The following is a 25670-nucleotide window of genomic DNA, read 5'->3' on the forward strand; positions in this document are numbered from 1 at the left end:
AAGTTAGTAGTTTAAATGAAAGTGGAAAAACTGAAATGTAATGTTTTCTCTCTGGTCCCACATCCTTGCAGCAAGTTTCTTGGAAATCTATTGAATAGTTTGACAAACCAACCAACAAACAAACTGGACAGGGGTTAATTAATAAATAAGCTATAGTCACCAATCAGGTAAAATACTGTGATACATTCTGTATAACAATATATAAAACACACTGAGTAAGTTTGCCAACTAACTGCTACAACTTTACAACTTGTCTATTACCTTTGTGTCCTACGTTAAACCAATCTGTGGAAGATTTATTTGAGAATCATCTGGAAATCTATTTGAATATCTTTTACCTCAGTGTTATTTTTCTGGTGTCATGTGTTTGGCCACAAGGTGGTGGCATTGTTCTGATTTCAGCTGTACAGTTGATAGTTATTTGCTTTATATTTAGTACAATTATCTCACCACATGGTCACTAATAGATATCCAATAGTCACCTGCTAGTTTCTGAAAGGTTTAGAGGATCTTTTTGCTCCCACTACAGAATGCTTAATGTAACTTCAGCTGTAATCATTCATGTCCACTCAACACACTGAACACAGGGCAACACTTGTCATCTCTTCTGTTGATGTGGTAGGTCTGCTGCACATGAAAAGACTTTCCCCTCCTTCCATGCCTGTGGGTGCTTGTTGAAAGGAAACCGCAAACGTGTCAACATGACAATCTGCCATCAGTGAAGAAAATCTTTGGGATCTTATTTCAAAGGAACAAAATATTTTTCTGTGACTCTGCTGTTGTGGAAACGTGTCTCTCTCTATTTTTTAACTTGTCAGCGTCTCTGTGAGTTATGGACAGATGACAAAAATCTCCCCCGAGCAGACGTTTCTGCCCGGAAACAGTGCATGCTCTTATTTTGACAAGGCGGTTTGTCGTGCTGTCATGTAACACGCCTGATGATTTATGCTGAAAGTGCTTGTGGAAGTTTGAGATTATAGAAAGCAGACAGACCTGAGTGTGCTGCAGACGCAGGGACAGTGTTAACAGCTCTGACGGTAACAAGGGGGCTTCCAGCAGAATGTCTGGAATTCAGCTGTGATTGTCCTGCTACTGCTGGGGTCAGAAACTGTCAGGCTTTGCCCCCCCCCACCCCCGGGTTCACATTTCACCCAACTGTACCCTGACAACAAGGACCCAGTGTCCACTTATAGCATGTGGAGCAACTGTCTCCAATGCTTAACTTATATTTTGGTCCTGCTTCAACCCGACTGACCCCAGAAAAAAATCTAAATAATTAAATACGTTATCAAATGTCTCCTCCTAAAAGCCTTTGAAGTTGATCTTCAGCCACAGATACATAGTAAGTCTTTTCTTTATTAAACACCCGTAGGCAGCATATAAACATAATTCACAGTTGTAGGCAAATTTTAATATTAACGTATTTATTAACAACTATAACCTGATGTGAGGATACATAAGTGGAAGTTGGTGCTAACAGACAAAAGTTAAACAGATGTAATTATATAAAATGCTTTCACATGAGAGGTTATTATTGTTAACCAATATTGCACATTGATAAATGATTCAAGATGTCTTTACAGCTGCATGCAGCTACATTATTGTTTAAAATTTGCCATTGATTAAATGTTGGTATTCTGCATATGAAACAATTCTTATACTGTTACTTTGCTCAGTTGTACGATTTGCAGAATGAGGAGTTTGACACAACAACCCTGCTGAGACAAAGGGTTGGTTTCTCCGTTTATGCACAAGAGACATTTTGACTGGGTTGTCAGGTCACAGTTTGGAAACCCACTCGTGGTCCAATGTTCAAATTACAAACATGTGATTGGGAAATGCAAACCTTCCAGAGCAGATAATCAGACACTGCAGTGTGGACTTTCCAGTAGTGGAGGAAGAACCTTGTGTTCAACAGTTAAACTATTGAATCAAACAATATTTACATAGATTGTGGATTTCTCAATGATGGAGAAGGAAAGGGTGTAATTTTAAGATTTCCTCTATGTGGAGAAAAACCCTATCGGACACAACTTCTAATTCAAGCAGTCTACAGTGTTTCTATTTATCGCCTGAAATATGTCAGGATGAATCTCCTCTGCATCGTCACTGAGGCTAAATCACTGGAATGCCGATTTATGATGCTTTTGTGCACTTGAAGAAATTAGTTTTTCTAAATTTCATCGAAAATGTATGAGAAGGTGTTTGGATGCCTTTCACTCTCTCTCTCTTCTTTCTTATGCTTTTGTCTATGAGTGTCTGTCTGTCTGTTATTCAGCAGGATAACACAACAACTACAGGTCAGATTACCACAACATTCAGTCGAAGAATGCTGTCTGGGTCGAGAAAGAATCCATAACATTATTGTACAGATTCAGCTTTCTTTCTTAATTTTTTTTTAAACATTATGAGATAGATTTTTTAAAATTTTCTTTGATTTCTCAGCGAACAATTCATGTTGAAATCTTGATGGAGAAAAAAATGGCACGTTTAGGGGACTGATATTTATGAGTGTGTGTGCAATTTGGTGCAAATCAGTAAATATTCCAATCCAGTGGATTTGAATGTGGTTTCGTAATGGGAGTGTTGGATCTAAGTATGCCAGAGCCATTCTAGTTATTTTATTATATTGCATCTACATTTAACGTTGGCATCCTCTTTTGCCAATTAACAAAATGAAATATGCTGAGAATGTCTCATGTTACGTGATTTGTTTGAAGTATAAGAAATTCTAATCCATCAATTATTTGTAGTCCCCGTTGACATGGAGACGAGTAAGTGGACTACAAAGCATGTGGTCCATTAATAATGACGCATTTCCTCTTTCCCACTGTAGGATTATTACCCCCTCCTCATTCACACACTCACTCACGCACACACACATACACACACGGTCCGGCCCCTCGGATATTTGCCTTATCGCGGAGGAGGATATTTTCCTGCCGAGCAGCGGCTCTGTGTGTCGGCTCATGTGCATCTTCTCCGGGCGGACCTGCGTGAAATGCTCCAGCACATGACCTGATCTGAAGGTAGGTGCACAACCCGCTAATCTGTTTATTGTGCTGCACACACAAACACACACATACACACACACACACACAGATTTGTGTGTCTGACCTTCCTCTCGCTTTAGAATGAAACTGCACGGTGTGTCTGTGTGTAGGAGAGAGAGGGAGAGAGAGAGACCCCTGCGTGCTGCTGGATGGGAGCCGCTCTCTCTTTCCTCTCTCTCTCTCTGCGTCTTCGCTCCTCCGCTCGCCTTCTTCTCTTTGAATGAATCGCTGCCATAAGTTCTGCTCCGCTCGTTTCAATTAACCAAACTTGTGGAGCCTGTGATCGTGCGGACTTCCCCGGTGGCAGCGGCTCGGTTCGGGGTGGACTTCACAGAGCACGGGGCTGCAGCAGCAGGAGCTCCCCCGGTGCGTAAAGAGGGTATTTTTCTCTTAAACAATTTGAACCGGCAGGATCGCAGCATGGAGCGCGTGGAGGCTCAGTTGGGTGGGTGGGTGTGCAGACCGAGTTCACACATGCAGGGCAGGGGGGGGGGCGGCGGCGGCGGCTAACCCCAGTTACACTGCACCGGCCGGAGAGGAGAACACACTCCGCCATGTTAACTTACCATCAAGCTGCCACAGGCGATTGTTTCCAACTTTTCTTTTTTGCTGGCGGATTTTACGCGCAGCCTTGTCTGTAAGGCGCACAGACAAATGTGCTATGCGTGGCCGCTGCTGCTCCACCACACTGGTAGTCATTACCCAGTTTGTGTGTGTGTGTGTATGGGGAGGGAGGGGGGGGGGGGGGACCTATGTTTGCAGCCGTGGGCGTTTATTCCCAGCGTGTTGTGCATGTGGTTGCCTTTCTGCCACCGTGCCGACCACGGCCAAGGAGATCACGAGACAGTCGAACATGATACAGACAATAATGCCCGGTTACACTGCGGCACCGGGCTCTTGGCTGTACAGCACATTGTATGAGCTGAGGATGGCTGCCACACCCCTTCACAGGGAGACCGGGGCGGCTCTGGTCCTCTGCACAGTTTCTACCGATCACATGTCTCCTCTGTTTATTGTTGTTCATCAACCGTGTCCTCACATCACTTGATTAATCACGTGCCAAGTTTGTGCACAGGGATAAATACAGCCTGTGTGCGTGTGCGTGCGCGTATCAGCCAGCAGCCAGTAAATTAAAGTGAGCCCGTGCGTGTACTTGTGCTTATATATTTTTGAGGACCATTTCAGCACATACCTTTTTACACAGTGAGAACATTTTGGCCGGTCCTCACATTGTTATGGGCTTTTGGGGTTAAGTTCGGGGTTGATACATTTAAACAGACTCATGTGTTGATAGGCACAGATTTATGTATCTGTGCCCCTCTGTTATGTGTAATGCCCCTATAGGTTAGGGGACAGGATAGGGGGTTAGAATTTGGAAAGAAAAAACACAGGTAAGTGAGTCAAAGTCTAAGTTGACCTCACTAGGACCTTCTCCAGAGGACATTCTGATCTAGTCAGGACCAGTAGACCTGATCCTAGTGTGTGTGTGTGTGTGTGTGTGTGTGTGTGTGTGTGTGTGTGTGTGTGTGTGTGTGTGTGTGTGTGTGTGTGTGTGTGTGTGTGTGTGTGTGTGTGTGTGTGTGTGTGTGTGTGTGTGTGTGTGTGTGTGTGTGTGTGTGTGTGTGTGTGTGTGTGTGTGTGTGTCCTGTGATCTGGTTGGGAGGCAGACGTGACGGGTCATACGAGATGGGGACACTGGTGACTCAAGAGGTGGCTGCAAGAAGGGTTTGATATACGAGGAAGTTTCTTTGGCAGTTTAATGAGCAAAAGTAAAACGGTCTGTAGTTATATCGAGCTTTTCTAGTCTGGATGGCCGCTCAACTTTACATCACAGTATTACATTCACCCATTCACACAGCCCCCTCTTCTCTCTCTCTCTCACACACACACATGCACACGCACGAACACACACACACACACAGTTCGCCTTCCAGCTGCCTAGACCGTGTGTGTGTGTTTGTGTGCGATGCCTCAGGAGTGAGTGCTCTGATTGTTACACATCCCTCTAGGTGTGTCTCACATCACTCCTGTATATTAAGATCCATGTGGCAGATGGTGGCATTTCTTGCCGGGCCGCTCGGCAGTCATTAAATATATCTTTTTATCTCCCCCACAAAAAATCTATAGTTGGTAAAGGTGTAGAGAAAATTGCAGCAGCGAGGAGAATGTCATCGTTTCTTTAAGTTGCCCTTTGTTGAGATCTGTCCTTTCAAAATGGCAGCTCTTCCTCGTCTAATGAAGCCGCCTCTTGTTCTCCTGTGCTGATCAGGGACGCATCTGCTTCATCTCTGTGAAAATGTCATTTTCTCCGGCCACATAGTTAAAGTGTTGCTATCTGCTCACCGCTCGTGCTGCTTGGTATGCAGCCCTGCCACCGGCGGCGGCACGTCATTTGTTAAACTGACCAAACTCTTATCTGGTGTTTCCCTGACACAAAACGGGCAATCGAATGCTTTTTTTCCCTCCTCATCATATTAGCGGCTGCACTGACCTTCAGTATGATGATACTTTCATTAGCAGTTTGTGACTAATCTTCTCAAAGCAGAGTGATCAACACATTCTCTCTCTATTTTGCAGCTGCTCAGTTATTTAGCGCTGCAAAGAGAAGCGATGGATTCCACACATGTTGAGACCACGTTATTTACACACACATCCCAGAGAGAATAATCAACCGATACTGTGATGGTGATGCTGCTCTGACAGGCCTGAGGGGACTAACCCTCGATGGCCATGTGCGTCTGGTTCGTAAAGGACCTTCAAGGCCGATCTCTTCCGGTGGTAGATTCATCACTGATTTATTGATCTGTCTCTTTCACGGCATGGAAATAGGCCTCTGCTGTCACTTGTGAGCACAGAGTGGAAGTAATGAGCAGCCCATAATGACACTTTAATCACCAGAGGTACAATGTTAATGCACTGGACGGATGGAGGGGAGCCAATGGTTTGCTGTTAGGCCCAGCTCGGTGGCAGTTATTGATCTGCATACAGTTTGTCTATCATATGAAGTGACTCACACGTTACTGTATGCGAAAGACATAGTCAGATAGTTAGCAGAACATCTGTCTGTCAGAATCCCTTCACACTTGTTCCACAGTTGCTCTGGAATAAGAATAACCTGTTGTTAATACAGTAACAGCTTGCTGAAGGTTCCTGGTCTTCTCTACATGTTTCTCAGTGTAGCTCCCAGGTGGTCATTCCTTTTTATTAATTTTTTTATGGATCTCAGAGTCTGAAACAAGAGTTTGGAAGTTGTTGCCGTGTTGATAACTAGGCGTCAGTGTTTTGTTGACAAAACTGGCAAAATACTTGCTGTAGTTTTTGTTTATTGGAGGGATAATGGTCTTATGTGACTGCAGAGAACAGCTTTACTTGCAAGATTACTTTTCAGGGAAGGTCTCAGCAGACTCATGACCTCATTAAAGCATCAACACTTTATGAATCATGTCACATTGGACTTGATGGAAATTAAGATAAAACTTTAATGATAAAAGTGAACAGATTAATCTATGGTTGCCGTTATTTGTAGATTGTTTGACTTTTTAGGGGACATAGGGGACTCCTCTGTGATCTCTGACTCCAACCTTATGTTGCCCCGATGGGTCCTCTGAATAAGCAAACATGTCTTTGCATAAATTAGCTTATGTATGCCATGATGTTACAAATGGTGGACATGTTTTCTGCAATATATATTCAATATATTTACTTTCTGCTAATAACTTGGTGGTGATGGAGTCCGTCCTTTCCACTCTCTAATCCTTTGAGTTCATTTTACACCATATACACCATTTATCTTTGATCTTTTATTAATGCACACTTGCTTTTACTATGTTAACCAAAGGTGTTTCTTCAGTGTGTGCATATAAAATACCTTCCAGATTGCCTTCGCACATTTTGGATCCGTTCTGGAGGTTTCGTGATGTGCTTAGTGCGGAGACTGCTGCCGTGTGAGGGGGGGGGTATGAATGGAGGTGGAGGAATGTCTGGCCTAGTTCAAGTTTACAATATCACAGAATTTCACACTTTGTTGTGACTAAGCCAAGGCATGTGTACCTTTTTAAACATAAGAGTTAAATCACAAGATTCCTAGCAGGTCCTCCTGTGAGAAACAGAGGGCCCCTCTTTCGCGCGTGTGCGGTTTCCGACGCTATCAGACAGAAAACACATTGAATCATTTTACACTGTTCTTTGTTCTTGCCACAATCTCATTTTAAAAGGGGCTCTCTGTAGTGAGCAACATGTGGTCGGCTCACACAATATTCAAGTGTCACAGTTTTATTAAGCTCAAATTTAAAATGAAGCCTGGGCAGCCCATTCAGTCGGAAAATCCAGATATTGATGTTCAAGTTTAGAAAAATACATAATTTTGTGTTCTCTGAAGAAAATCTCTCTGTTCAGTTGGGACTCATCATTATGAATGTAGTTGGATTTAGCTACAACAATGTGTGAGTTTTGGATTCTTAGTCATTACTGGGCGGATGCAGCAGAGGCTTCTGAGCAACTCCCTTCTACTTTCTGCGTTTTCAGCCATGCAACGTACACAGCATTTAATAAAAGCCAATACACTGGTGGACCCTAAGTAACATGTAGAACCAGGTCTACACTCGTAGCTGTTGCTGATTGATTGATTTTAAATACTCTGTCTGGATTACCGTGATTTTAACTTTTTTTCAGTCTATAATTAAACATGAAGTCTGAATCTGGAAGAGCAGCCTGTCTAGGCAAGTGCTTCCCCGCAGCAGCCTCCGCATGTGCTGTGACGTAAATCAGTGGACCTTAGTCAGGTTTGAAAATCCCAAAAATGATTTTGGCCATGCTGATCAGTCTGGAGCAGCAGCATCCAGTATGGTTGTCATAGTGACAGGGGATGGAAGCTCAGCCTACTTGTTATTAGGCGTTTTTAATATAATTGTTCATTTGAACTGTTATCCAAGTGGAATGCAATAAATACAACCATTTTAGATCTTATCGATATATTTTATGTCCATAGATTATTTATTGATTCAGATCTATTAATATTTTTTACATATTTTTAATACAGACATGCTGAAACAGGACACTGGGATTGAGATTGCAGTGTGTGTAACATAATTCATAAGATCGTTAAACTTCACTAAAGAACATAATTTAGAGTTAAATATGACATTACATTTTAAAGTTCCCTGTGGTGAAATCAAGAGGAGGGCTCCTGTTAAAGTCTGTCACTTGGTAATGAAAAACCAGCTATTTGTGAATGTTAAGTGGCTTCTTTATTAGCCTCCTGCTCGTCATCGGATACGTTACAGCTTTTTGGCTATAAATAAGCAAACAGTAGTTAAAATAGCTGTTTATGATTATATTACTGCCATTACCATTTTTATTCTGGTAATATAAGTACTTATATCCAGTTCATCGTCACTGACTTTACTCTTATTTTAATGTTGCACTCGTATTTTTTGCGATAATGAAACGTTTTTTTCTCGTGGCGCTACTGTAAAAACGTACTGTTACATATTTAAATAGAGAAATCATACAATATAACACTGATCACTAGGTGTTTGGCAAAAGCCACTGTAAATCAAGAGGATTTGGCCGAAGCGGACCATCATCTTAGGCCCAGGGCTGAAAGAGTATCTGCTCCGAAAGACGTTTCAGGTTACAGCTGAGCTCTTCAGCTATTACTGGACTGCATCTCTGGCAGAAATCCCTGCTGCCATGGCCGCCACCTCAAGACTCATGCCTCTTAAGTCACCAGGGCAGAAATGTAACCTAATCGGGCATCTGCTGCTCCCAATTCATAAGCACACTGTACAGAGTGTAGACCCTGTTGAACCATGTTACTACACGACACCCTGTAATTTTTGCGTTTCTCTCAGAACACTTACTTTATATGTCTTTGGGCAGTAAAATTAATTTTCCATCTTACCCCCTCTTCCTTTTTCTTGGGGGAGTTGTTTAATCTCGCCAAAGAAACCAGGAAATGCAGTAAATGACTAAAGGTTAAAGGAGCATGCCTATTAAATAGAGATTGCTGCTTTGCTTCGCCAGGCAGATGACGAGGGTCTGTAGACAGAAAGTGAAACACGAAACACTCTCTCCTCTACAAGTGGTCGCATGGAAAGTCATTTATTTTTTACTCATTCAATTACCTGCTAAGTGCCAATTCCTAATCTGTGTAGTTATTTGTGGAATGCTATCCAAAGTTTGTTTACATGCATATAACTGTTGCTCTCAAGTCCTACAAAAGAAAACATGACGCCTATTTTGCTAAGATCTAAATGTGTAATATGTCACACAGCGGGAATTGATCACAATGTGACAGGAGGAAAGAAAGAGTGCACATGAATTCAATGGATCAACCTATGAAGGGGTTATGCCCTGCCCATGTCTTTTAAAGATTGGAGAATCTGAGTTGCCTCTGTCACTTTGAAGATTCTTTGAGACTATAACAACATCTATTCCTGAAGTCATGAGCAGATGGTGTCCCCATACTTAAACATGTTTGTTGTTTGTTGACAAATTTCAAAATTTGTATCACTCATCAAAGTATTTTTGTCCCTGTGACGCTGTGGCTTGTGAAAATAATCCCGCATTGGAATTCCCCAGGAAGTGAGTGCAGAGCAGCTCGGAGCTTTGTTGAGCAGGGCTGAGCGAGGAGCACTCTGAGGAGAGCTGGAAATGTATCCCACCCCTTCGCTCCCCCTCGGCCGTCCGGCAACCCGGGACAGCTATTCTTGGTTTTCCCATAAGGATAAATTCTTGCTACAAATGTTCGCCAGCTAACTTGGGGAGCAGCCCCCCTCTGTAAAGCCACCCTGCTGGTAGCGGAGCTGCAATTTCCCCAGTGTGGTGTGTGAGGCTGTTAAACAAATTTCGTTGAAGGGTAGAAGCTACATTACATCATGTTGTCTTGAAGGATGACTTTCCGGAAAGATTTGGCAGTATTTTGTTCTCCCGTTGCCTTTATGAAATGTGGGTTGAGTATTTGGCTGGAGGTGTAACGACTCTGAAACTGAAACTGAGACGTCCACGATATTGTCTCATGATACAGGATGACGGAACTGTGATACTTCTGACTGCTGCCACTGCCACATGTCCAACATGTTGAGCTCTCAATCCATTTAGTAATATTACGAAACTAAAGCTTTATTTCACAATTAATACTGTAACATGTAAATCCCAAAATTAATATTCTATTAAAAGTCAGGCTTTAAATATAACACCTATTTTATCATCTTCCAACTCCATGTTTCACTAGACAGTCTGTTTGATTAGATCAAGATTGATAATAACCCTGAGAATTTCGGGGAGCAGACTCGGTCGTCTCACACATCTCCTGTGATACTGTTTGACAATTGTAATTATCCAGAACAAATATTGTTTGTATTACTTGACACTAGGATGTTTACAAAAGTTGTGCAAGTTAACCCACGTTGTAGTAAATAAGGCTAACCATATATTAAGGCATAACCATGACCAAATCGTCATAAGGGTTTACATGCCTCTTGTCTTAAATGACACCTTACGTTTGTACTACCAGAACACCTGCTTATTATTCCGGTTTCTCAGATAATTTTGCTGCCAATCAGATTATCATATAATTGAAAGTTATCTTTTCTGTTCTTTCTTACTGCTCAGCTATCCGGGGGTGTAGACACCCTAAACTTAAATCCCATCAGAGGTTAGATGATTCAATCTGTTCTGTCAGGCAATCTGGTTGAAAAATGATCCACCTCAATTGCAGCCAGTTACCACGTCTTGATTGAGACACACAGGAATGTATATGAAACCTACAACCTCCTGTCATGATTTAGTTCCCACACTTATTGTAAAAGATATGTTTTATATAATTGTCCCTCGTGTTCTTAACGCTTGCCCAGCCGCTGTTGCTCCTCCTGCATCTTCCAGCAAACAAGCACTTGTCCAGTCTCTGCTCAAAAATAGAGCAGAGACTGATTTAGTGCTGCAGGCTTGATACTAATCCTATATCCTAATAACCCTGGTGTTAAATGTTTAACATCTGGGTTATTAGGATATAGGATTAGTATAACCATAAATTAGTTTAAATTCTTTCTCTAACATAGGGCGTTCTCTGAGGCTATATGTCTATATGTTTTCCTCATCTCCTTATTTCCAAACCACGGGGTCCATCAAGGATTCATCCTGGGACAAGTACTATTTAGCATGTGCATGCTACTTTATGGCAATATTATTAGGATGTATACTATCTTGTTTCATAGATGTTTCTCCCACTAAAACAAGTGATTCTTACTGCCTGGGCGGTTTTGAGGAACTTGCACACAGCCCCTGTGTCTCTTAGATCTGACAAAAAGTCTCTCTTGTTACACTGCTAACATCTCCTGGTGGTTGGAAACTTAATTTGAGCAGAAGACCTTCAAACTCACAGACGATATTCACCGTCTTGTACTTTATTATAAAAATAATGTTCCATGTTCTCAAACAAAAACTGAAAGGCATCAGAGCTTGTATTGTTGATCCATAATTGTTAGTGTGGGTTGCCATTAGGAAAAGATGGTGCTCCCTCTATCACTTTTTTTTCCCAACTTTTTATTCACTGGTCGTTTAAGTTGTTTAATTCTGTGTTTGTCCCTAATTCCTTACTTTTGTTGATATGTCTCTTTTTGTGTTTTTGCTCTACTGTTTTATGTTCTCTGTACAGCTCTTTGGACAGCTTCAGCTGTGTTCAAATCTGCTGACCCATGACAAAAAATGTCTTTAGTCCATGTGATGCCCTTTCTATTTTCAGATACTTTTGTGTTGGATGTGTCTCACTTTGTTGCCCTCTTTAACACATCCTACCTGACACTGCAAAATTCTGCAGTTGGATGGAACCAGAAATAGCACTGTAAGTGGCCATTAATGTATGACTGTTACACAATCATACTGTCGGAGCTCCTTGCCCTTGGCCCAAACCTTTCTGTCTGGAACCAACTTGCTCGCAGCCCCACCACTCTGCAGGCCGGAGATATTGCTCGTGGAGGTTGCAGATCTTGAATAGAGCTATATAAGGGAAACCATTCTTTGTTTATTACTTAACGGAGAGTTCATGGGAATGCTGCCAGGCCTCTCTGAGTAGAAATGGGGACAGCAAGAAGAAGACAGAAGACCACTCAAACAGAGTGTACTCTGCTATGTAGAGCTGTAAACACTGCTCTGTTTTTTTTATGGCGATGCTATGAGCAGGGCAGCTGGCTTGCATTACATGTGGAAAGCTTAGTGTTAATCAAGTGGTTGAAAATAGCCCTTTATTCGTGTGTAGTGCTATGGGCAGGGCTGGCTAATGCAGCTCGCCACAAGGATACAGTGGTCACATTAGCTGCCTTCCAATGACTTTGTGTGGTGGACGTTGTCAGTAGAGTTATGAGGATTGTTGGAGAGCGGCCATCCACCTGCTGAAGATGGCTCTTCTGTTAGCTCAACTCACAGCTTTGGTATGCATGTCCTGGCTGTCTGCTGTATGCTCACATCCAAACAAGGCCCAATCAAAGGAACATTTTAGTTTTACGTATGTGCTGCCTTGACCTAAGATAACATTATACCCTTGTCACACAGTAGTATAGTGTTAAGAGGTTGTTGCTGTTATTTGCAGTTGCTTCCTATAATTTACTGTTCACCTGTTAAAGGTGGTATTTGAGTAATTTTTTATCTTGCATTAAGTATCTGTATCTGTAAGCAGTATTCATTTTAAGTGGGTCTCCGATGTGAAGCTGGTTAAGACAGCATAGTTTGAAATAGCTTTTTTCTCCATGGCCCAAATCTGTCCAACCATATGTCGCATTATATTTACACATTAATAAGACTCATCTTCATTGGTAGTATCATTATCGTTTGGGTAGTGGAAGCCAGTGGTGGAGGTTATGCTAAGTCAAGAGTTGCAGTGCGAAGCTTTCTACATTCACCATTAGATTGTTCATTGAATGCACTCTACATGAACTGCATGCTGCTGAACAACCTAACCTTCCACTTGCTGGTGTATTTCTTTGTTAAGGTTTAAAGACAACAGCAGGATTTGATGATTCATAAGTGGTGTATGCCTATTTTCTGAGACAGATTTCTGCAAACGATTACGTAATTACTTCTGATCCTAGTTTGAATATGTAAGTCAGTAACTTCTGCGCTGCCAATTTAATATCAGATTGTTTATAATAATCCTTTGAGTTATAAAGTTGTTGGTGCACCATGTTTCATACCAGAATGTCTATGGGGAGCTTGTTCTCTAGTTGGCAAAGACACAAATGCTGCATTGTCAGATTCCTCGCTTCAGATGGACTCGGGCGTTTTGTCTTTTGGTCTCAGGGTAGAATGCCAGCCTTGTCCTCAGTTGGGTTACTTATCTCCCCTGTGCAGAGAACACCCCTAGGGAAATTACTTGTGGGGGGGGGGCCTCCCCACCCATCCACCCCTTTGCCTCCTTGACAACACGATTGAATGATGTCTCCTTTGAAGACTGAGTTCCAAGTTTGTTAGTTATAGTGTTAGTCAGACACCCTCTAAATTAGCGACCAGACTATCTGTGTTTTGTAAGGCGGGTAGGCAAAACGCAGGTGGGAAATTGGTTGCTGCCTGGTCTTTGGTAACTTGCAGAAACTCTGTGCCTTTAAAAAAAAATTGGCAACATGCGCTGCTTGGAGAGAATGGGTGATTTAAATGCCAGTTACAAGGAGCAAATGGGAAATGAGATTTTAGTTTTTCATCTCTTTTCCTCTGATGCTAAGTGACACTTGTGCCTTGATTGGCTTTTTGTTAACTGTGCTGACAAGCCTTTTACTTTCATGCAGCTGTGGGAACAGGTGAGCGCTCACATGCAACCTGGCATTCCTGTGCTGTTTGGACTGCCACGCATTCCACAACTTTCCTCTACCCCCGAATGCTTTATTAAGATAGGCTGTGTTCAAATAAAGCACACACATACGCTTGTTTTTCTGCTACTTAATGAGAGTAGATGAAGAGGTGCTACTTGGCATGCTTCACTTATGGTCTAGTGTTAATGCGTAAGTGGTAAGGGTGTAAAGATTCTCCAAATCCTCAGGGTTTCCACTCTGCTGACTTGAATGTGCTGGGGTGGGGGGGGTCTCTGAAGGCTATTATCCACCACAAGCTAATTAAACTAGCCTAACCTTTACTGCAGCAATGATCACTTGTTTGTGATTGGTCCAAAACAGTAAATTGACACATAAGTGCAAGGTGTAACTAAATATATGGCTTGCCTTGCTTGAAGTATTATTCTTTCTACTGAATTCACAATTTTGGTCTCGGTGGACATGCACATGTTAAATTAATAGTTTCTCATTCTAAGAATTACACTTTTAAGCTCTTAGTAGCGTAAGCACGGAGCACAGTTCTGCAGAAATTGTATTTAGGATGCATTTGGACAATTGGTACCGTACTAAAGCTACCACTGCATTGAAGTCTCCTCCCTCCTGTACCTGTCTCTGGTGCGTTCATGGTATTTCTGCTGAAAAAAAAAGCTGCTTGGAATCAGTCCCAGTATGCTGACCCAGCAGGAAACAGTAGCACCCCCCCCCCCCAAAAAAAAAACAAATATCCTACTCAACCCTGTCCCATCCACCAACAGTGTTCCCTCTTTGTCTCTCAAATTTTGTGCCACTCAAATCTATCCATCTCTTCATTTCTGTCACCCCTGTCTCTATTTCACCACCCCACCCTTTTCCCTCCTCAACCCCAGCGGATAGCCAGCGTGTCAACACCTCGGCTGCAGCCCAGTCACAGGGATGAGATGACACAGGTTGCCTTGGTCAGGCTGTAAATCAGCAGCCCACATCGGGTAAATGGAGGAAGGGGGCGTTTTGATGGACAGAATATTCACTCTGACTGCCTGTATGACATTTTGATTTTTGTTTTCATTGCCTTTGTCTTGTTATCTGAAACAATTGACTCCTCGTGCATGATTTGCCATAACTGAAAATCGGTCACCTTCATATAACTGTCTCTGAAAGGACACATCATGAGAAATCGTTGGCCTGAAATGCTTCAAATTGTTTACTACAGCGACTTATGAAGGGAAACCAGTCTGAAAAGGATTTTTCACTTTACTCCTTCACACTGTAAATAGAGTAAATGCTGTAACCTAAATTTCGTGCCATTTGATTATCTCTGTTATAGTTACATTAGAATATTAATCTAATCAGATAATGCCTATCCATTTTGCAGGTTAAAAAAATGCACACAGAAACATGGCGGATTTCAGGTGGGATTTCCACAAATAGAAAGTGAGTTAGGTCAGATTTGAACCAGAAAGATCGTATTCATGTTTTATGATGGAAAAGAGGGTCCAAGCAGTCCTACAACTGCAAATATATATTCTCTTAAAGAAATATAAGACTTCTATACAAGGAATTTGTTGAATATGAATGTTTAAACATGCATTACACAGCTGAAGCAACAATTCTGCAGACTATTAGTGGTGCCCAGCGGGTGCTCTGCTGACTCATTGTGGAGCTGCTCTTTTACCCTGTTTCTTTAGATGCAAAGTCACTATTTGCTATTTAAATGAGATGGAATCATGGTGCATTTCAAGTCGTCTGTCTATCTTCACAGGATTGGATTCTAAAGGCAAAAAGTCAGTGTTCAAGCTTGCACTGTTGTGTGCCTGCCATGGCCCTTCAAACAATGCAGAGTGTTTAATGTGTATTAGGTGAAATGGGAGTGGCTCCCAACAATAGAACTGACAAGCAAAGGGGGGCAGGCAGACTTTCACTTTGGAGTCAGCATGGCAAAACGGGGCTTGGAGTCGGTGGATTGTTCATCCACAATAGGCGGTCACAGCCTTGTAAAGCAGTGTACCTCCCAGGTCATGTTTTTCCTCATGTGGTGTCTCTGCCCTGCCACCAGCCTGCTTTTTAATTGGGTCTCCTGCCTGCCGTTTGTCCTACCTGCCTGGAATTGTTATCACGTCAACTTGCCCTGGAATAGCAGTGAACTTTTCCAAAAGGGCTTTGGGAAAAAAAGTGTCTCACACAGAGAGGCACTCATCCATTTAAAAAAAACCTTGAATGCAGCAGCAAATGGAAAAGATAAGGGATTGCAGAGCAGTCCTTATCCTAATTAAAATGTATGCCAATCCATATAGCTGTTGACTAAATTGGGTTTTGAAGGCCAGAGCGGCCGCGGCTACAGTGGACAGTTAAATGTCTCCTCGCAGCTGTGCACCCAATGAGCGGATTAGAGGACGCTCATATCTCCACGGCTGAGATGCAAAAGAAGATTAGGTCAGTAGCTCATGAAGAGGCCCGGTCTGTCCTAATCTGCAGGACTGCCAGACTGAGACGCTGCCTTTTAAACTGGGCTTTGATGATTTATTGTGTCTTGTAAATGATGTACTCACTCACGAGGCTGCCTGTGCATTTTTTATGGGCCATTTGTTCGGAAACGTTGAGGAGCGAGCACATTGGCAGGCCATATGTGTCGAATAGTATATAGGGAAATATTTGTTCTCGTTTGTCTGAGGTTTTAATCAAATTGGAACTTATGTGACAATCGCGTTTCTTTTGTGCCGTTTCTCTTCATGAAGCAATAATAGTTCTACTTCCAAAAAACAGCTTAACTTCAATTATGAATCCAGCCCTAATTTCAATATCGAAGACAACACCCAAGCTGCGCACAGACATTGTTCTTACTTTTTCCTGCCAGGCCCCTAGTTAATTATATGGAAGCTGTCTACAAAAATTCCCAGTGAGCGAGTGGGCGTTTTGATAATGTTTGTAGCAAAAAATTGAAGAATGCAACAATCTTAAGATGAAAAAGAGGAGCCATACATGAAGAAGATGCATTCGAAGATGTCAGCTTGCAATGAGATTTGAGAGCTTTTGGGCCAAAGGCAAGATTATCAAACAAGTTGCAGGGTATGGTCATTATTTTCAACAATAAATGTAATATTTATTATCCTTTCCTTTTTTCTTTTATGTTAATTCTACATGTGTAGGATGTTCGGCCTTGGCAGAGTTATGGGCTCTAAGTGCCATTCTCGTTACTATATACTTTTACATCCACGCAGAGATCTCTGGTCCCATTGGTGTAAGGGGCTTCAAGCAAAGTGAGCAGGCATTGTAACCAGAGCTCAGTATCTATCATACTCTACCGGGGAGTGTGACAGTGGGATTTGATTCAAGCTGCTCTGCTATGCCACAACCACTTGGCAGCTGGTATCTCCACGACCAGCAGGACCTGATTGACACATTGGACCAGGTCCCGAGTGTTCAGCTCTGAACCTCAGCTCGCTTCCCTGGAGACCTCAAGCAGGATGCATGATGGGAAATGGGGCAATAAGTGTGTGATATGAAGTGATATTTCTCGTCGCACGGTGTGACCGTGGCGTTAAAGTTTGATTACAAGCCATTGAACACGATGTTCTGAACCATAAATCCTTTGATACTGAGCCGTAAACAATCAACTCCACTCCTGCAGTCTCGGTGTTCAAAGATCGAAGGAATATTTATGTCTTGTTATTATTATTATTATTCAGGTGACCGTGGTGTGACGTCAAAGTTTGATTACATTCGTTAAAACACGTGGTTCTGTATCGCGGAAATACATGGACTATGAATCGCCAAAGGAGACGATGTAGTCATAACTCCACTGTGCATTGTCCTATCACCACCAAACTCCATGGTCTCATGATCAGAGTCCAAGCCTGAACAGCTCTCTCTGTCAATTTCTTTTTTTTTTTCAGGCAAAACGCATGCAACGCTTCAAAATACATGTGCTCGGGCCCGCCCAGTGCTGCCTTGTAGTCCTAAATTTTTTAGAAATTGTATTTATATTTATTTATTATTATTATTCAGGCAAGAGAATTGGCTTTTTGAGGGCTTTAACATGCTCAAACTCTTACCAAAATTTGCAGAATTTTCAATGGGCGTCACAAAATGGCTGAGACCCCCGGAACGTGTTCATATTGACCGATCTTCACAAAAATCGATACACAGGTGTATCATGACCAGACAAACAAAAAAGTTTCATTCAATATTGAAATAAGTTGTAAACAACAAATTTTAACGCTAACCATGTCATTTTTTTTTTATCTAAAATTTTAAAAGAACTCCTACGAATTTATTTAGATTGATTTTCTACATGGTAATGATACACAAAATATTTGTTTCCATGTTAATATGAATTTTGTCTAATCTGTATGCATGCTTCATCACTCTCAATATGTTATAACTTTAGCTGCAGCTCCAATCAAGAGCAATTTACCATGCGCAATATGACAATAAGTAATTTACATTCCTGCAAAAATGTATTGTTGGCTGCCTGTTCTGAGCAGATATTCATTCTATTAAACATGAAGCCGCCCACAGATGATGTTTTAACTCAAACACACACACACACGCACAGACAAACACATTTCCATTTTGTGTCCTTGATTTTAGATTTTGTATTTCACTATTTGTTGTCTTTGATTTCCAATGCTATTGTGTTATCTTGGTAGATGTCTGTGATGTTTCTCGTATTTCTATTTGTTCTCTTTGAGAAGCACTTTAACAGCTGTTATGAAAGACGTTTTAGAAATAGGGTTATTATCATCAGCAAAACATCTTTCTTAAGGAAAACTCGAGCAATTTCACAAAGAAAGGTCAATAATACAATATTAATAAATATATTCCGCTTTAGCGGATTCTGCATTAAATATAAAATTTAGTTATTCTTTTCAACAGCACAATACAACATAATTGCTTTTTACTACAGTGGTTTGTCGTCAATTTAATTTCAAACCATCATCGGGATAACTTGATGAATTGATTGCTGGATTCAAATGTATTTCATTTGATCTAGAACGACGGTCGATTTCCACACAGACCGAAGCAAACAGCTGCGACAGCACAATAACTTATCCAAGCAAAACAAAGAGAAATTCTCTGGGAAGTTAGATCCAGTCTGTGATTTTTACTCATAACACTTTACTCATAATTAGTTTAGAAAACACTTCAGAACCTGTTTTTTTACAGCTTAAGTTGTTGATGTGTAAAATTGCAATCATCATCTCCCGACACTTAAATTGCCTTGTAATCAAATAATTCTGGTTAAAACTGTTATCTGATGAGTGGGGGTTTTAAAATATGACTTTTAACGAGGGTTGGTGTTTTTCGCTATTTGAAAAAGTGTCCTGAGGAAGAACACTGTGATCAAATGCCTGTAGATGCTGATGTGCAAGTCCTCTACCCTCCCTCTTGTTAGTTGTTACATTAAAATCTTCTTACACTTACAAATAAATGATTGTATTTGTAAGACAATAAAGATAGAAAAGACTTGATCCTCTCCACGGCAATTGATGTGAAATTGAATGCGGTGGCATTCAGTGTTGTTTAAACCACATTTGCTGTGAAATATTTTTGACCATGATGAAGGGTTCCAGTTTCTCCCTTTTTCCATCAAAGCCCCTCTCCTCCCACTCTTGTGATGGTGGTAGACGATATGACCTGCCTTTCAGGTCAGACGTTTGAGGGGAATTCTGCAGGGCAGCATTACTCCCAGGAGCCAGCTGCTGGTTAATGAGTAACTCGGAGGAAATGGGTGATAATGCACAACAAGTAAATCATTTCAGCTGAAAATTCTGGCCAGTGTGGCTGGTGAAAGTCCCAACTGCCTCCAAATGTTGTTGATGTGTCCTGAGAGAAGTACTAATGTTTTAAAGTCTTTGAGTAGTTGAGTGACTATATTTAAGATGAGTAAATCTATTTTTTCCCAAATTGTATTTTTTCAATAAGGCTTAATGTTAAAATGTATCATAGGAAAATGTCGAGCAGGAACATGCAGTTTAACTCTAAGTTGTTATTGAGGCTGCTCCGTATGTGGAAGGTGAGGTTGACTTGCTGTCCTTATAATTTACTGCTACAGAAAAGAGGAATATTGTAAATATTACGTCCCTGGACGATTAATTCAGTCACTTGAAATGGTATGTAAATGTGTAAAGAACGGCCCAGATAATCCTCTGATTCCCAAATTTGTGTTTTCTTTTGCTGAAACTTGTCTTTTAGCCCTGGTGTGTTTAGCATATGGCAGTCGTCTCTCACCTAGTGATATGAAGAAGTTGCCAAGAAATTAACACTTACATAAAACGCCTGCACTGTTGTTCTATTTAATACTATTCCTGGAATAAGTAGTGTTTTTCACCTTCATGTGTCTGAGAACCTGAGAATTTCTCTACTTTTACTCTCTACATTATGACTCACATTCGTCCACAGTGTTCAGAGACACACGGACACGCACGCACACACACACACACACACACACACACGCAAACCCACACAGGGGCCCACTCTCAAGCTTAAAAAAACTGTAAACCTCATGTAAATCACAAACGTAAGCACATTGTTGCTTGTCTGCCCCATTCCATTCATGGGACTGGGAGTCGGCTCGAACAGGGACGAGGGTCTGTGTAATTGAATTAGTAGCAGTGTAAGCCCCCCCCCCACCTCTGGAAGGGCAGGACTAATCATTGAGAATCTCTGCCCCCCCAAGAGAGGGTCGAATAGTTGCCTTGTATAGAAGAGAGACGAGAGGGGCTCTGTCTGCTGTGTGTGTGTCTGTGTGTCTGTTTGTGTGCACATCCGTGCCTATTTTTGTGTGTAGCCGTGGCTGCCTGGTGTTTGATTTCCAGAGATTGTACGTACCTTGACCTGATTAAATGGGAAGTCCGTCTGGAAACAGGGCTCCTGACCCCTTGACCTTAACTGTGTGTGGTAGTGTGTGTGCATGCACCCGCATGTGACGCAAAGCAACAGCTGTTCTCCAGATGTCCTCAACCCCCAACCCCTAACAAACTGGAAAAAGAAATTTAATGAAAAGGAAATTAGATCATTTTTCTGGATAGGTGAAATTGAAAATAACAAGCAACTATTTTGGCGATGGATTAATTAATGAATTAATTAATCAATTAATTGCATCATTCAATTGTTCCAGCATCTGTAAAACTAACAATATGCTGCTTTTGCTGTATTATACATTGAGAAACGTTATATGTCTGTTTGCCAACACACTACCTGCACCAACCTGGGCTTTATTTATTGAGTTGAACATTTTAAACTTTACCATATTATATGGACCAAATAATTAAAGTGACTAACCCCCAAAATAATCTCAAGATTAGCTGAAAATTCATTTACAGCCTTAATGTAGCTGTTCTGAGTTTTTTTTTAAGCTCTACTCCTCCACATTATTATTTTTTGATGATCCCTTGCTGCGTTGTGCATGTGTGAACCGAGAAAGTCCGGACCCGATTCTGTGGAGATCCTCAGCTGGACATGTCTGAAAACAGCTTAGTGACCTGGCCCATACTTCGTTTTCTCCTTTTATCTCAAAACTTGAACTTGCACACAATATAATGAGGTCTGATATAATTTAGTTACACAATGAACATATTTGTGTTAATTCTATGGGAGACAAAATTAGGAGAAAGCTGAATTTATGTACTTTTTTTGTGTGTGTAAAGTACATAGCTCAGCTCTTTGTATTTTACCTCTGAGGTTCTCTATACAATGGTCCATCACGGAGTGATGAATGTGTCGTTTTCTTTAGGGTAAAACTTCTTGATGCAGGAAGGGATCACTGCTGCAAGACTCAGTATCATAGAGTTTGCACTGCTGTAAAAATATATTGCTCACTCTTACACAGAAACACAGTGAGAGGAGATGGTATGTGTTTATAAAGAATGAGGCATTATTGTTATTGGGTGCAGTGCTCTGCTGGCTTCTGGTGAACAAGGATGTGGTCAAGTTGAAATTGTAGAATCAGCTGTTTGTGACTTTGGTCAAATTCTGGCTGATATCTTGACTGAAATGTTACATTATCAGGACGGCTGCGTGTCTTATTCCTCCGTGAAACCAGGATATCGGTGCCCGGTTATTAAAACCTAACACTCTCTGACCGGCTGACCGGCGCGGTGAAATGCGGATCCGGTCTGACCGGTCTGAACAGCCAGGCGGGAGCGCGCTTGAGAATAGCGGTGCGCGGCGCGGCCGCTACATGGTGTGCTGCTGCTCGAACTTTTTCGACCCTTTTTGTCGATCAGACGGGGGGGGGGGGGGGGGGGGGGGGGGGGGGGCTGCCCTCCCTGCTTTTCCACTCGTTTTTTTTACCGTCTCGGAGACAACACAGCTTTAGCACAATAAATATGTTACCGTAGACAGACATATATTACAGTGGCAATAATTAATATAATTATAAACATAGAACTATAATTTAAAAAAGAATATTAATAAAAATGTGAACAGCAATGTGGTGAATAATCTGAAAGTTTGTTACTTCTATTATATATATTTCGTTGTCCAGGTATTATGCACCTAACTTAGTTCTGTGTCAAGTCAAAAGTTAACATTTTCTCTGGTATTAAACTCTGTATGATTTTGGACATGTGGCTCGGTGCGTGGGCAGCGGGTAATGAGTCCCCCACCACACAAGAGAACTTCCCCCCCGTCCGCATTAATTACGCAGGGATCCCATGGACCCATTTAGCTAATTGCATATCTGGGCCTGCTACTTATCCACGAGAGCGGTGGAAGATAACAGACAGTTAGCAAGCTTCGGCCGGTCTGTGCTGCGCGGCTGAGCTGTGATGTTTGTTATGATTCAGGCCCTTTAATCCTCCCGGTAACTGGAAAGCTGCAACATCATCCTGAGTTTTTTTTTTTATTCCTCAAATATCACCCTGTTTCCATGTAAGGGGAAACATTTTCTGGGGCTTAGTGGTTTAAAGCATTTAATTTATTTAGATGAAAGTGTTCGGTTTCATTGATGCAGACATGTGAAGCTCATAGAGGAGAGGGCTGCTGCTGATGTTGAGGAGAATGAAATGATCAGATTGTCCTTATTGCTCCAGTTTTAACGCCCCAAGGACGAGCTGGCAGCGACGGTTATCTCTCTGCAGAACGACTGCACAGAGCCAGGTGCCAGACTAATGTTCACTAAAATTAAGTGATCATTTGTCAAGATCCCAAATTTGGGATCAGTCGAAAAAAAGTTTCATTCATGTGAGGACGGAAACGCATACTAAAGCTTCCTCTGCCTAAGTTCACGTGAGGAGGGATTTCTACTGATTTACTGGTTTGAAAAATTCTATCAATATGCAACTAGTCGGTGGTTTTAAATTGATTTTAACGAATCCAGGCTAGCTATTCCCACCAGCCTCCAGTATTTATGCTATGCTAGGATAACCGTCTGGGAATGGATTATGTCAGCATTTACTCTCGGGCTAAATGATTCTCTAAAATCGGGCTGTTATCGGCCACATGACATTATGGAAGTCTTGATTCTCCCACTGCACTTTTGATGACATTATGATGAACATTCGGGCGTTGGCGCGTAAATAGCTACAAACGTTTGTGTACCTAATATTTTATACATACCTGCTAATTTTGGTGTAGAGGGAAGTGTTATAATGTTTTTGGGGGGATTTAAAAATATATATATATTTTTGAAGAGAATAAGTGTTTCACTCTCTAAAGAGTTTCCGGGGGGAAAGTGGTTGGGAGTGAGTAATGCTCTACTCTCAATGAACAGCTGCCATTGATCTCTGAGGTGGCCTACAGCAAAAACGACATAGCACCCAGCCCCCGTTCATTTTTAGTGGAGCCTTGGAGTGCAAACAACTGTATGTGCGATAAATCACAACAATATAATGAATTTAAATGTATCCTATTTAGTCGATGGCTTAAATTTCTGTTTATTGTGCCAAACTGCTACAATTTATTTCATCAACACAAACTTCCTTCCCTCATGCACTGATTCACATGCCTTCAGTAAAATAACACGAGAAGCGAAATAATACACTTTGACTTGTGAGTGATCCAGCTGTGTCTCAGTGGGGCACATTTATTAAAGCTTCATTTTTGGGGCCGAGGTGAGGTGTTTCCCAGGCACCATATTGTCTGACCTGTCCCCTCTCTCCTCCTCTGCATTGTGTGATTAATGAAACCGCAGGACGGACGAACAATGAAGTCTCCAGTGGCACATTGTGTTTCCAAAGATTGCCGGTGGCGATGGGCCCCCGTTCCCCACCTCTGAGAGTGAACCATGAACCTCATGTACTTTATTTCTCTCGCTCTGACAGATTTGACACAAATTAATCCAACAAAATATGCTGAGATTAATTTAGGTTTTAATGCACAAGGCTATGACCCGTGCATCGCGCTCAGCCCTAGGTGGTGTCTCCTGAGCTACGCACGCTGAACTGTGCTCCAAGCAGTCGCCCTCAGGCTCAGAGGGAAGAATTTCCGGAATGTAAATGTCTTAAATTGATTCAGATAAGGTTTCTCTGTCTTCTAGTGGCTTTTGTGTAATTTGGGTTCTCAGGTTTGTTTACCTGGAGGCAAAAGACTCAGCATCTCCCTACTGTCACATTATAATCAGTTCTTTCCAGGGATTCCTTTGTAGCCGTGTCCCTATTTGATATATGAGAAATTTTCCCTCTAATATTCTGAACTGGGTTCGATATGACATGAGCCCCTGTTATTTGTCACATTAATAACCACTTGTTATTAAATAATTTAAACACAGCGCTACACAGTTGACATATAACAATACTTTTGAAACTAACCCTGGATCGCACATCTTGGCATTTTTCCAGTTTGAGCAAAGTAATTGTAAGCATTTTAAAAAGCATTTTACAAAGTTTGTCTGCAAGTCTCGGGGAGCACTGATGCTGTAAGTGTTGTAGGAGCGGCTCAGTGGTTTCAAGTCGGTCTCCTTTTTGTGTGGTGTTTGTATTTTCTCCCCATGTTTCTGTGAGTTTGGGTTCAGGCACTCTGGTTTCCCCCAGCAGTCCAAATACATGCAGATTGGGTTTAGGTTGATTGGAGAATCTGAATTGACCTTGTGGATGTCAGGGTGAGATACGCTGCCTCTCTCCCGATCTCTCCAGCTCCCCCTGTGCGACAAAGGATACGCAGTACAGATAATGTACAGAATATAATAATAATGTATATATATCAGTGAGTAATCATCTGAAACAATTAGAATCATGTTTTCTTACCTTGTGCATAGCTGCTCAGAATCAAAATCCTCTCCCACAAAATCCACCATGTTTCACCGACATGTTTCTAGAGCGGTCCTTTCACATCCTTGTTACCTGAGGGGCCACTGCAGGTTCTCCTCTACATCGCTGACAGGAGGCGTATTCAGATGGTTGCAGTCTGTATCCTCACCACTAAACACTACTCAATCCTATATACTGGTCCTTTAACCACATATTTTGCAATTTCAATTAAAAAATACGATGATCAAAATAAAAAGTTTGTGATATACATATGTATTACATATTTATAATACGATGCATTAAAACCAGATTTATAACTGTTGTGAAATATCATTGTAATGGCTTGGGATGATGTAATGGCAGCATTAATATGCAATCATTTTTCATGAATTAAAACACAGTCTTGTGACTAACAGCCCAGATGTTAGACTCGCGTGCGATCCCATCACTCATACAAGCAACCAGATGTGAGTTACAAAGCGTTTTGTGGCTCCTGAAGGAGCTGCACAAGTCTCAGATGGCTTCAGGGGATTTCAGCATTAGTCTGGGCCGAAGCCTTAAAGTTTGACGGGAAAATAACTGATAAGAGACATTTTTCCATTTAAAATGAGATGCTGCCATGAAGTATCTGTTAA

At 41.6% G+C, this 25670-nt stretch overlaps 1 protein-coding gene across 1 annotated transcript in view; it reads left to right on the forward strand.

Annotated features, from left to right (window-relative positions):
- Positions 1-1875: 1875 nt before the first annotated feature.
- tln2a (talin 2a) overlaps positions 1876-25670 on the forward strand; it is a 93295-nt gene continuing 69500 nt past the window's right edge. The window contains exon 1 of the mRNA XM_053423093.1: positions 1876-3029. The gene's annotated coding sequence lies outside the window, so the exon portion shown is untranslated. The remainder of the gene's footprint in view (positions 3030-25670) is intronic.

The sequence above is a fragment of the Pleuronectes platessa genome, chromosome 1, assembly GCF_947347685.1.
Source record: "Pleuronectes platessa chromosome 1, fPlePla1.1, whole genome shotgun sequence".
Lineage (NCBI taxonomy): Eukaryota > Metazoa > Chordata > Actinopteri > Pleuronectiformes > Pleuronectidae > Pleuronectes > Pleuronectes platessa.